General features: G+C 32.4%; 1 long non-coding RNA gene across 3 annotated transcripts; it reads right to left on the bottom strand.

Annotated features, from left to right (window-relative positions):
• Positions 1 to 6,093: 6,093 nt before the first annotated feature.
• Positions 6,094 to 10,227, bottom strand: LOC149678410 (uncharacterized). Of its 3 annotated transcripts, none has more exons than XR_016366074.1 (3): positions 9,933 to 10,204; positions 6,640 to 6,780; positions 6,094 to 6,574 (listed from the first exon to the last, which is right to left on the bottom strand). It is a non-coding gene; the product is annotated as an uncharacterized LOC149678410 (long non-coding RNA). The 3 variants fall into 3 exon arrangements; XR_016366075.1 differs by having other exon boundaries at positions 6,094 to 6,237; XR_016366073.1 differs by having other exon boundaries at positions 6,266 to 6,780; positions 9,933 to 10,227.
• Positions 10,228 to 13,638: the final 3,411 nt, after the last annotated feature.

The following is a 13,638-nucleotide window of genomic DNA, read 5'->3' as shown; positions in this document are numbered from 1 at the left end:
AAAGATTTTGTGATTTTTTTCTGTGATTTCACGATTTCTCTAAAGATTTCGTGATTTGTTCTTTGATTTCACGATTTCTCTAAAGATTTCGTGATTTCTTCTTTGATTTCACGATTTCTCCAAAGATTTCGTGATTTCTTCTTTGATTTCACGATTTCTCCAAAGATTTCGTGATTTCTTCTTTGATTTCACGATATCTCCAAAGATTTCGTGATTTCTTCTTTGATTTCACGATTTCTCCAAAGATTTCGTGATTTCTTCTTTGATTTCACGATTTCTCTAAAGATTTCGTGATTTCTTCTTTGATTTCACGATTTCTCCAAAGATTTCGTGATTTCTTCTTTGATTTCACGATTTCTCCAAAGATTTCGTGATTTCTTCTTTGATTTCACGATTTCTCCAAAGATTTCATGATTTCTTCTTTGATTTCACGATTTCTCCAAAGATTTCGTGATTTCTTCTGTGATTTCACGGTTTCTCCAAAGATTTCGTGATTTTTTCTGTGATTTCACGGTTTCTCCAAAGATTTCGTGATTTTTTTCTGTGATTTCACGGTTTCTCCAAAGATTTCGTGATTTTTTTCTGTGATTTCACGGTTTCTCCAAAGATTTCGTGATTTTTTTCTGTGATTTCACGGTTTCTCCAAAGATTTCGTGATTTTTTTTCTGTGATTTCACAAATTCCCCAAAGATTTCGTGATTTCTTCTTTGATTTCACGATTTCTCTAAAGATTTCGTGATTTCTTCTTTGATTTCACGATTTCTCCAAAGATTTCGTGATTTCTTCTTTGATTTCACGGTTTCTCCAAAGATTTCGTGACTTCTTCTTTGATTTCACGGTTTCTCCAAAGATTTCGTGATTTTTTTCTGTGATTTCATGGTTTCTCCAAAGATTTCGTGATTTTTTTCTGTGATTTCACGGTTTCTCCAAAGATTTTGTGATTTTTTTCTGTGATTTCACAAATTCCCCAAAGATTTCGTGATTTCTTCTTTGATTTCACGGTTTCTCTAAAGATTTCGTGATTTCTTCTTTGATTTCACGATTTCTCCAAAGATTTCGTGATTTCTTCTTTGATTTCACGATTTCTCCAAAGATTTCGTGATTTCTTCTTTGATTTCACGATTTCTCCAAAGATTTCGTGATTTCTTCTTTGATTTCACGGTTTCTCCAAAGATTTCGTGATTTCTTCTTTGATTTCACGGTTTCTCCAAAGATTTCGTGACTTCTTCTTTGATTTCACGGTTTCTCCAAAGATTTCGTGACTTCTTCTTTGATTTCACGGTTTCTCCAAAGATTTCGTGACTTCTTCTTTGATTTCACGGTTTCTCCAAAGATTTCGTGACTTCTTCTTTGATTTCACGGTTTCTCCAAAGATTTCGTGACTTCTTCTTTGATTTCACGGTTTCTCCAAAGATTTCGTGACTTCTTCTTTGATTTCACGGTTTCTCCAAAGATTTCGTGATTTTTCTCTGTGATTTCACGGTTTCTCCAAAGATTTCGTGATTTTTCTCTGTGATTTCACGGTTTCTCCAAAGATTTCGTGATTTTTTTCTGTGATTTCACGGTTTCTCCAAAGATTTCGTGATTTTTTTCTGTGATTTCACGGTTTCTCCAAAGATTTCGTGATTTTTTTCTGTGATTTCACGATTTCTCTAAAGATTTCGTGATTTGTTCTTTGATTTCACGATTTCTCTAAAGATTTCGTGATTTCTTCTTTGATTTCACGATTTCTCCAAAGATTTCGTGATTTCTTCTTTGATTTCACGATTTCTCCAAAGATTTCGTGATTTCTTCTTTGATTTCACGATTTCTCCAAAGATTTCGTGATTTCTTCTTTGATTTCACGATTTCTCCAAAGATTTCGTGATTTCTTCTTTGATTTCACGATTTCTCTAAAGATTTCGTGATTTCTTCTTTGATTTCACGATTTCTCCAAAGATTTCGTGATTTCTTCTTTGATTTCACGATTTCTCCAAAGATTTCGTGATTTCTTCTTTGATTTCACGGTTTCTCCAAAGATTTCGTGACTTCTTCTTTGATTTCACGGTTTCTCCAAAGATTTCGTGACTTCTTCTTTGATTTCACGGTTTCTCCAAAGATTTCGTGACTTCTTCTTTGATTTCACGGTTTCTCCAAAGATTTCGTGATTTTTTTCTGTGATTTCACGGTTTCTCCAAAGATTTCGTGATTTTTTCTGTGATTTCACGGTTTCTCCAAAGATTTCGTGATTTTTTTCTGTGATTTCACGGTTTCTCCAAAGATTTCGTGATTTTTTCTGTGATTTCATGGTTTCGACAAAGATTTCGTGATTTTTTTCTGTGATTTCACGGTTTCTCCAAAGATTTCGTGATTTTTTTCTGTGATTTCACAAATTCCCCAAAGATTTCGTGATTTCTTCTTTGATTTCACGGTTTCTCTAAAGATTTCGTGATTTCTTCTTTGATTTCACGATTTCTCCAAAGATTTCGTGATTTCTTCTTTGATTTCACGATTTCTCCAAAGATTTCGTGATTTCTTCTTTGATTTCACGATTTCTCCAAAGATTTCGTGATTTCTTCTTTGATTTCACGGTTTCTCCAAAGATTTCGTGATTTCTTCTTTGATTTCACGGTTTCTCCAAAGATTTCGTGACTTCTTCTTTGATTTCACGGTTTCTCCAAAGATTTCGTGACTTCTTCTTTGATTTCACGGTTTCTCCAAAGATTTCGTGACTTCTTCTTTGATTTCACGGTTTCTCCAAAGATTTCGTGACTTCTTCTTTGATTTCACGGTTTCTCCAAAGATTTCGTGACTTCTTCTTTGATTTCACGGTTTCTCCAAAGATTTCGTGACTTCTTCTTTGATTTCACGGTTTCTCCAAAGATTTCGTGATTTTTCTCTGTGATTTCACGGTTTCTCCAAAGATTTCGTGATTTTTTTCTGTGATTTCACGGTTTCTCCAAAGATTTCGTGATTTTTTTCTGTGATTTCACGGTTTCTCCAAAGATTTTGTGATTTTTTTCTGTGATTTCACGATTTCTCTAAAGATTTCGTGATTTGTTCTTTGATTTCACGATTTCTCTAAAGATTTCGTGATTTCTTCTTTGATTTCACGATTTCTCCAAAGATTTCGTGATTTCTTCTTTGATTTCACGATTTCTCCAAAGATTTCGTGATTTCTTCTTTGATTTCACGATTTCTCCAAAGATTTCGTGATTTCTTCTTTGATTTCACGATTTCTCCAAAGATTTCGTGATTTCTTCTTTGATTTCACGATTTCTCTAAAGATTTCGTGATTTCTTCTTTGATTTCACGATTTCTCCAAAGATTTCGTGATTTCTTCTTTGATTTCACGATTTCTCCAAAGATTTCACGATTTCTCCAAAGATTTCGTGATTTCTTCTTTGATTTCACGGTTTCTCCAAAGATTTCGTGACTTCTTCTTTGATTTCACGGTTTCTCCAAAGATTTCGTGACTTCTTCTTTGATTTCACGGTTTCTCCAAAGATTTCGTGACTTCTTCTTTGATTTCACGGTTTCTCCAAAGATTTCGTGATTTTTTTCTGTGATTTCACGGTTTCTCCAAAGATTTCGTGATTTTTTCTGTGATTTCACGGTTTCTCCAAAGATTTCGTGATTTTTTTCTGTGATTTCACGGTTTCTCCAAAGATTTCGTGATTTTTTCTGTGATTTCACGGTTTCTCCAAAGATTTCGTGATTTTTTTCTGTGATTTCACGGTTTCTCCAAAGATTTCGTGATTTTTTTCTGTGATTTCACGGTTTCTCCAAAGATTTCGTGATTTTTTTTCTGTGATTTCACAAATTCCCCAAAGATTTCGTGATTTCTTCTTTGATTTCACGATTTCTCTAAAGATTTCGTGATTTCTTCTTTGATTTCACGATTTCTCCAAAGATTTCGTGATTTCTTCTTTGATTTCACGGTTTCTCCAAAGATTTCGTGACTTCTTCTTTGATTTCACGGTTTCTCCAAAGATTTCGTGATTTTTTTCTGTGATTTCATGGTTTCTCCAAAGATTTCGTGATTTTTTTCTGTGATTTCACGGTTTCTCCAAAGATTTCGTGATTTTTTTCTGTGATTTCACAAATTCCCCAAAGATTTCGTGATTTCTTCTTTGATTTCACGGTTTCCTTAAAGATTTCGTGATTTCTTCTTTGATTTCACGATTTCTCCAAAGATTTCGTGATTTCTTCTTTGATTTCACGATTTCTCCAAAGATTTCTTCTTTGATTTCACGATTTCTCCAAAGATTTCGTGATTTCTTCTTTGATTTCACGGTTTCTCCAAAGATTTCGTGATTTCTTCTTTGATTTCACGGTTTCTCCAAAGATTTCGTGACTTCTTCTTTGATTTCACGGTTTCTCCAAAGATTTCGTGACTTCTTCTTTGATTTCACGGTTTCTCCAAAGATTTCGTGACTTCTTCTTTGATTTCACGGTTTCTCCAAAGATTTCGTGACTTCTTCTTTGATTTCACGGTTTCTCCAAAGATTTCGTGACTTCTTCTTTGATTTCACGGTTTCTCCAAAGATTTCGTGACTTCTTCTTTGATTTCACGGTTTCTCCAAAGATTTCGTGATTTTTCTCTGTGATTTCACGGTTTCTCCAAAGATTTCGTGATTTTTTTCTGTGATTTCACGGTTTCTCCAAAGATTTCGTGATTTTTTTCTGTGATTTCACGGTTTCTCCAAAGATTTCGTGATTTTTTTCTGTGATTTCACGGTTTCTCCAAAGATTTCGTGATTTTTTTCTGTGATTTCACGGTTTCTCCAAAGATTTCGTGATTTTTTTCTGTGATTTCACGGTTTCTCCAAAGATTTCGTGATTTTTTTCTGTGATTTCACGGTTTCTCCAAAGATTTCGTGATTTTTTTCTGTGATTTCACGGTTTCTCCAAAGATTTCGTGATTTTTTTCTGTGATTTCACGGTTTCTCCAAAGATTTCGTGATTTTTTTCTGTGATTTCACGGTTTCTCCAAAGATTTCGTGATTTTTTTCTGTGATTTCACGGTTTCTCCAAAGATTTCGTGATTTTTTTTCTGTGATTTCACAAATTCCCCAAAGATTTCGTGATTTTTTTCTGTGATTTCACAAATTCCCCAAAGATTTCGTGATTTCTTCTTTGATTTCGCGATTTCGCCAAAGATTTCGTGATTTATTTATACCTGTTTGTTGAAGATTCTCTGATGTTTTTACGTGATCATTAATTGAATGCCGCGTTTAGTTTTTTATTACTGCTATATAACCCAATGTTATCTAATATTCATTTAGTCAGTCATGTGTTTGAGTTTAGAATAAACGCTTAAGTTCTTCTTTTAAACTGTCGTGTCTTAACTGCTTGATTAGAAACTTCATCACAGTTTTATTTTGTTAATTAACTATCCTAGGAATTTGCAATAATTAATTCAAAATTATTACAAAGACATTTTGGTTTGAATCATGTTTCTATTCTAGCATTTTCACTACTTCTCAAATCTCTAACGCTCTGGATTATTTAGAAGCCCGCTACTATAGAAGCCTATAGTATAGTTCAACAAGTTGGGAAAGCAAAATAAACCTCTCTGCGTCGAGACGAGGGCTGTTTACCCTCTTGAATTTTCTGAATATGCAATTATCGCTATTTATTGATAAGCAACTACAGGCGTTTAAATTTTAAATAATGAATTATGCAAGCATTATTAAGAGTTGTATTGACAAAAATTTAGGTCTTGTATGAATTAGTAATATCAAAAGATATGTTCCATAAGTATGACAATACCCATACTTCATAATGCTTGAGAGTTACTGAGAGATTGTTCGAGAACGACAAGCGAGAATGAACTACACTCGGTGATTAATTCTGCAGTTCATCTTTCTATTTAGTCTGCACTCGAGTCTGCAATACTAAGCCTTTGACAGCGCCTCACCAGGCCTCGCTTTACCCTGAATCTCTGACCTACCTCCCTCACTTCAAGACAAGAGCTCAGTAACCAGTGACAAACGTATGGAACATATCTTATGAATTTATGGTGTAATTTATTTGAATATCAATAAGTGAAACCATAAAACAATGAAATCTATAATACTATCTTTGTTATTTTAAATAAGAAACTGCTACTTCTTGGAAATCGTTAAAATTTTATGTTTATTTACAAATTCAAAATAATTTTGGGACCTTTCGGACCACGGTCCTTCTTCAGCCAAGTTTTTTTTAACGTCACAGTTTTGATTAAACCAATTTTCATTCGAGGATTGTGTTTCGCTTTAAAAACAGAATGTGTACGAGGGTATTATCGTAGGAAACTACTTTATTCTCCTTTTAAAATTACTTTAATTATTTATGTGGAACACAAGGGTGTTTGTTTATTAATGTTCAAGAGGGAACACTGCACAAAGTAGCTGTATTTAGTATTCATTTCTTGTAGAAATGTTTCACCCTCTGAGCATGTCCTTTCTGGGTCAAGGCGTCCTACCGGGGCAACGCTCTTTTTCGTTTTGTGCAATATTTCCCTTGAAACATTTCCGAAGTTCAAATTTATGATTTTCCCTTGAAATGTTTTAGGAAAAGTTCATAATTGGCAATACTTTTAATTAATGTACTGGAATGGATTACATATTGATTAACAAAGTTGGGTATAATGCTGAATATATATTTTTTATTTACCAACTGTATAATTATAATTTTATAAATGGAATCTTCATAATGTGAAAAATGTGCAGCATGTTCCCTTGAATAATGATCCCATTGCCTTAGTGCCTTTGAAGATTCCAGTTTCCAATTAGCGCAATTCATCAGTTTATCGATCTGTAATAAAATTAACAATGTATAAATATTAGCAAAACATGCCACGTCTTATTCTGGAGTCCACGTTGATTACGTATCTAGGATTGTATTGAATTATAAAACTCCATGTTGAATGAAATAACAAAAGTATAATAGATTGAGAAAGGTTTTTTGCCCCATCAGTGAGCACGTGGAAGGGCTCAAGGAGAGTCGAATGGGAAAGGTAACTATAACGGCACTGCCCAATCAGGGTCGGAAATAAAGAAAAATTCTTATGGGACATCTGTCCAGTGACGCCCCCTTTGACTGGAAAAATTATAGGACATTGTCCACTGGAGTGAGCAAAAATAGTATCGCATCTTCATAGTCAAACTATCAAAACTCCGGAAACTTTATTGGTCAAAATGTCCAGTGACACCCATAGCTTTTACAAAAATTATGGAACATTTTTAAATTTTATTGGACAATGTCCAGTGTCCTGTGCTTATTTTCGGCCCTACAGCCGAGGAGCGAGACGTTACGTGATCCGTTAAGGATACTTGTCTATTTTTTCCCCTCTCTGTTGCGCTGACTGCGCACGTGCAAAACTCTGATGTCGATTCACAGATCGGTACCGGTTTTGAAAGGGGGGGGGGCTGATAGGGAATTTGGTCTCTCCGATCCTCCTCATATATATATTATTTGTTTGAAATTGCAGTTGCATTTGATATCATTTTGAAAATAGGGAGGAAGCCCAGGCAAGAAATATGAACAGTTAACATAAGTCATTGAGCCCTCGTGTGTCCCGTATCATTTTCTATATTTTCTCTTTTTCAAATTGAAATATGGATGACCCATTACTATTCAAATAAGTTAAAAAACTTGCCTAAATTTAGCAAAGCTATATAATATAATTTGCCCCTTTTCGCGCACTAAATGAACAAGAATGAATTTCACTCCCCCATACCTTATCATTGTGGATTAAAAGGTGTGTACAAAAAATATTAAAATTTAAGTTTTCTCCGCGCCTTCATGCACTTCATGAAAAAGATGAATTTTACTTACCCCAGACTTATCATTGTGGATTAAAAGGTGCGTGTAAAAGATAATTAAAATTAAAGTTTTCATGCTCTTAATGAAAAGGTGAATTTCACTTACTCTCAACTAATCATTGTGAATTAAAAGGTGCGTGTAAAAATAATTAAAATTAAAGTTTTCCCCGCGTTTTTGTGCACTTAATGAAAAAGATGAATTTCACTTACGCGAAACTTATCATTATGAATTAAAAGGTGCATGTGAAAGAAAATTATAATTAAAATTTTCTCTGCTTCTTTATGCACTTCATGAAAAAGATGAATTTTACTTACGATCATCTTATCATTATGAAATAAAAGGTGCGTGTAAAAGATAATTCAAATTAAAGTTTTCCCTCCATCTTTATGCACTTAATGAAAAAGATGAATTTCACTTGCCCCCGGCTTATCAATGTAAATTTGTAGGTGCGTGAAAAAGATAATTAAAACTAAAGTTTTCCCCGCGTTTTTAGGCAATTCATGAAAAAGATGAATTTTACTTACACCCGGCTTATCATTGTGAATTTAAATGTGCGTGAAAATGATAATTAAAATTAAAGTTTTCTCCACGTTTTTATGCACTTAATGAAAAAGATGAATTTGACTTACATCCAACTTATCATTGTGAATTAAAAGGTGCGTGTAAAATATAATTAAAATTATAGTTTTCTCCTCGTTTTTAGGCACTTAATGGAAAAGATGAATTTGACTTACGTCCAACTTATCATTGTGAATAAAAAGGTTCGTGTAAAATATAATTAAAATTATAGTTTTCTCCGCGTTTTTAGGCACTTAATGGAAAAGATGAATTTGACTTACGTCCAACTTATCATTGTGAATAAAAAGGTTCGTGTAAAATATAATTAAAATTATAGTTTTCTCCGCGTTTTTAGGCACTTAATGGAAAAGATGAATTTGACTTACGTCCAACTTATCATTGTGAATAAAATGGTTCGTGTAAATTATAATTAAAATTATAGTTTTCTCCGTGTTTTTAGGCACTTAATGAAAAAGATGAATTTGACTTACATCCAACTTATCATTGTGAATTAAAAGGTGCGTGTAAAAATAAAATTAAAATTATAGTTTTCTCCGCGTTTTTAGCAGTTTAATGACAACGATGAATTTTACTTACATCCAACTTATCATTGTGAATTAAAAGGTGCATGTGAAAGATAATTAAAATTAAAGTTTTCCCCGCGCTTTTATGCACTTAATGAAAAAGATGAATTTGACTTACTTTCACCTTATCATTATGAATTAAAAGGTGCGTGTAAATGATAGTTAAAATTAAAGTTATCTCTGCGTCTTTATGCATTTTATGAAAAAGATGAATTTTACTTACGATAAGCTTATCATTGTGAATTAAAAGGTGCATGTGAAAGATAATTAAAATTAAAGTTTTCTCTCCATCTCTATGCATTTCATGACAAAGATTTTACTTACGATCAGCTTATCATAATGAATTAAAAGGTGCATGTGAAAGATAATTAAAATTAAAGTTTTCAACAGATATACATTAAAATTATAATTAATACCACTTATATTTATTCGTTAATATAACTTAATTTATTTTCTTATTGTATTGTTTTGTATGAATTTTTTGTGAAATCAAAACTGTCAGGCCATTTTATAAACCTTTTTTGAAGTTGTATCCATTTTTCAAAAATGATTTGCATCTCCTTCTGCCAGGGTTAAAAAAACCCTGATATTAATAAAATAAACCCAGCCCATCGGGTTTTTTTGGGTTTTTGGGTTTTTTATCTTTAGCAGTTGCGTGCACTGTATAAATTTTCATTCAAAAGTAACCGCTTAATAAAAAAAGTCTTAAAATTTTTCATAAAAAATAGTAAATATTTATAAATAATATTTTTGAAGTTGAAACAACAAATATGTTAAACTATCTTTAAAATGAAAATATTCTAGCATTCAAATTCAACCAAAATGAAAATCTCAGTGATGGGTTTTAAGTAGGTTTTTTTTTTGGTGGATGAAACCCGTAGGTTTTTTGGGGCTGGGTTTCTTAATTGAACTCTGCTTTCTGCTCTCTTTTACTCGTAAATTGACCTTACACACAAGAAACAGGATTTTCAAACTAAGCTTATTTTAAAGCTTTCTTACCCTTAGGGAGTGAATACGTCAACTGCGCAAGCCCGAGAATGGCAAAAGTGAATACAGCAAAGAGGAGAAACATCTTGTTGGAATACATCTTGGAAACAATTTCTATTTCTAATCGACTGTACTAACTATAAAATACCCCGTATGAAAAGGATAGAGTGACGTTCGTTAGTTAGCACTCGGTTTAAACTGATATTTGTTAGGCTTAAGGGTGCTTTTATACTCTTTGAAGTTCAAAACTCAGCTATGGAAAATAGCTAGAGCTCCAGTAATGGCCTATTGTCTTATCTCTCTGACAACGTACTCGAAAAAAAAAACGATCCCATGGAGAACCTATGCAGGGGAGCAGCAGTTCAATTTACCTTTTTATTTGCACCTATAATGTGCTGGGAAAATATGGTTGGCAAGTTTCATTAAATTCCTCTCCATTAGTAGATTATCGTAAATTTTATTGCAAGGTACGTTTCAGTGAAATGGGGCTTTATTTTCAAATAAATTGCGTTCCACGTATTTTCTTTTCAGTGTGTTGTTGTAATGGATAAAATAATCGCGCCACGGCTCTCTACTTTCAAATATGGAGCACAACACTACATTATTATTTATTTTTTTTATAATTTATTTTAAAGCAAAATTTAGACCTATTTTCGCCTATAATTTTACTTTTAATTGTGAATACAAATTTTTAATTACAATGGAAAACGATGGTTTTTATTCAGGTAACATAACATTATACCTTAAAAGAACGGCCTATTTCTAAGTATAAAAGGAAAAATATTAACAATAAATAAATGACCTCTTTTTAGAAAATAATTAGCACCGCACACTCCATAAGAGCACAAACAGGGTCTGTGTTCCCAGCAACACGAGATAAGCCAGCTAGGGGTCCGACATTCCCAAAAAAGCTTACGGGATTTCGTGATTTCGCCAAAGAAGTCATGATTTCTTCTTTGATTTCACGATTTCTCCAAAGATTTCGTGATTTCGCCAAAGATTTCATGATTTCTTCTTTGATTTCGACAAAGATTTCATGATTTCTTTTTTGATTTCGCCAAAGATTTCATGATTTCTTCTTTGATTTCGCCAAAGATTTCGTGATTTCTTCTTTGATTTCGCCAAAGATTTCGTGATTGCAGTTGCATTTGATATAATTTTGAAAATAGGGAGGAAGCCCTGGCAAATAATATGAACAGTTAACACGAGAGTCCCTCATTATTTTCGATATTTTCTCTTTTTCAAATTGAAATATGGATGGCCCATTATTAAGATCGTCATTCAATTAAGTTAAAAAAGATTGCCTACTATCAGCAATGCTATATAATATAGTTTGCCCTTTTTCGCGCACTAATTGAATAAGAATGAATTTCACCTCCCACCCATACCTTATCATTGTGAATTAAAAGGTGTGTACAAAAAAATATTAAAATTATGGTTTCACCGCGTCTTCGTGCACTTCACGAAAAAGATGAATTTTACTTACCCCCAACTTATCATTGTGAATTTATAGGTGCGTGAAAAAGATAATTAAAATTAAAGTTTTCCCCGCGTCTTTATGCATTTCATGAAGAAGATGAATTTTACTTACATCCAACTTATCATTGTGAATTAAAAGGTGCGTGTGAAAGATAATTAAATTTAAAGTTTTCCCTGCGTCTTTATGCATTTCATGAAGAAGATGAATTTGACTTACACGAAACTTAACATTTTGTGAATAAAAAGGTTCGTGTAAAATATAATTAAAATTATAGTTTTCTCCGCGTTTTTAGGCACTTCATGAAAAAGATGAATTTTACTTACCCTCGGCTTATTATTGTGAATTTATAGGTGCGTGTAAAAGATAATTAAAGTTAAAGTTTTCTCCGCGTTTTTAGGCACTTCATGAAAAAGATGAATTTTACTTACGTCCACCTTATCATTACGAATTAAAGGGTGCGTGTAAAAGATAATTAAAACTAAAATTAAAGTTATCTCTGCTTCTTTATGCACTTCATGAAAAAGATGAATTTTACTTACGTCCACCTTATCATTACGAATTAAAGGGTGCGTGTAAAAGATAATTCAAATTAAAATTAAAGTCATCTCTGCTTCTTTATGCACTTCATGAAAAAGATGAATTTTACTTACCTCCGGCTTATCATTGTGAATTTAAAGGTGCGTGACAAAGGTAATTAAAATTAAAGTTTTCCCCGCGTTTTATGCACTTAATGAAAAAGATGAATTTCACTTACCATTACCTAATCATTGAAAATTAAAAGGTGCGTGAAAAAGATAATTAAAATTAAAGTTATCTCCGCGTTTTTATGCACTTAATGAAAAAGATGAATTTCACTTACCTAATCATTGTGAATTAAAAGGTGCGTGAAAAAGATAATTAAAATTAAAGTTATCTTCGCGTTTTTATGTACTTAATGAAAAAGATGAATTTCACTTACCATTACCTTATCATTATGAATTAAAAGGTGCGTGTAAAAGATAATTAAAATTAATGTTATCTTCGCGTTTTTAGGCACTTCATGAAAAAGATGAATTTCGCTTACCATTACCTAATCATTGAAAATTAAAAGGTGCGTGACAAAGGTAATTAAAATTAAAGTTTTCCCCGCGTTTTATGCACTTAATGAAAAAGATGAATTTCACTTACCATTACCTAATCATTGAAAATTAAAAGGTGCGTGTAAAAGATAATTAAAATTAAAGCTATCTCCGCGTTTTTAGGCACTTCATGAAAAAGATGAATTTCACTTACCCCCGACTTATCATTATGAATTAAAAAGTGCATGTGAAAGATAATTAAAATTAAAGTTTTCCCTGCGTTTTTATGCACTTAATGAATTTTACTTACACCCGGCTTATCATTGTGAGTTAAAAGGTGCGTGTAGTAGATAATTAAATTTAATGTTATCTTCGCGTTTTTAGGCACTTAATGAAAAGATGAATTTCACTTACCATTACCTAATCATTGTGAATTAAAAGGTGCGTGAAAAAGATAATTAAAATTAAAGTTATCTCCGCGTTTGTAGTGGTCGGCGTTTGGACAAGATAATCCACAGAATTTTATTTAATCAGTTATCCATGGATAATAATCAGATCATTATTCGTGATTACATTGCATTAATCTTAGACTTCTTGTGGATAATTTCATGTTATGGATAAAGATAAAACAAACAGATATTATCCTATCCAAATGCCGACCACTACGCGTTTGTATGTACTGAATGAAAAAGATGAATTTCACTTACCATTACCTAATCATTGTGAATTAAAAGGTCCGTGTAAAAGATAATTAAAATTAAAGTTTTCTCCGCGTTTTATGCACTTAATGAAAAAGATGAATTTCACTTACCCCCGACTTATCATTATGAATTAAAAAGTGAATGTGAAAGATAATTAAAATTAAAGTTTTCCCCGCGTTTTTATGCACTTAATGAATTTTACTTACACCCGGCTTATCATTGTGAGTTAAAAGGTGCGTGTAATAGATAATTAAATTTAATGTTATCTTCGCGTTTTTAGGCACTTAATGAAAAGATGAATTTCACTTACCATCAACTTATCATTGTGAATTAAAAGATGCGTGAAAAAGATAATTAAAATTAAAGTTTTCCCCTCGTTTTTATGCACTTAATGAAAAAGATGAATTTCACATACGTCCAACTTATCATTGTGAAGTAAAAGGTGCGTGTAAAAGATAATTAAAGTTAAAGTTATCTCT

Source organism: Phalangium opilio, unplaced genomic scaffold, assembly GCF_054372755.1.
Source record: "Phalangium opilio isolate 3A_F unplaced genomic scaffold, DU_Popi_V2 ptg000042l_1, whole genome shotgun sequence".
In the NCBI taxonomy this organism is placed as follows: domain Eukaryota; kingdom Metazoa; phylum Arthropoda; class Arachnida; order Opiliones; family Phalangiidae; genus Phalangium; species Phalangium opilio.
Note: the sequence above shows the minus strand (reverse complement) of the source record. Positions and strands in the feature narration are given on the sequence as shown.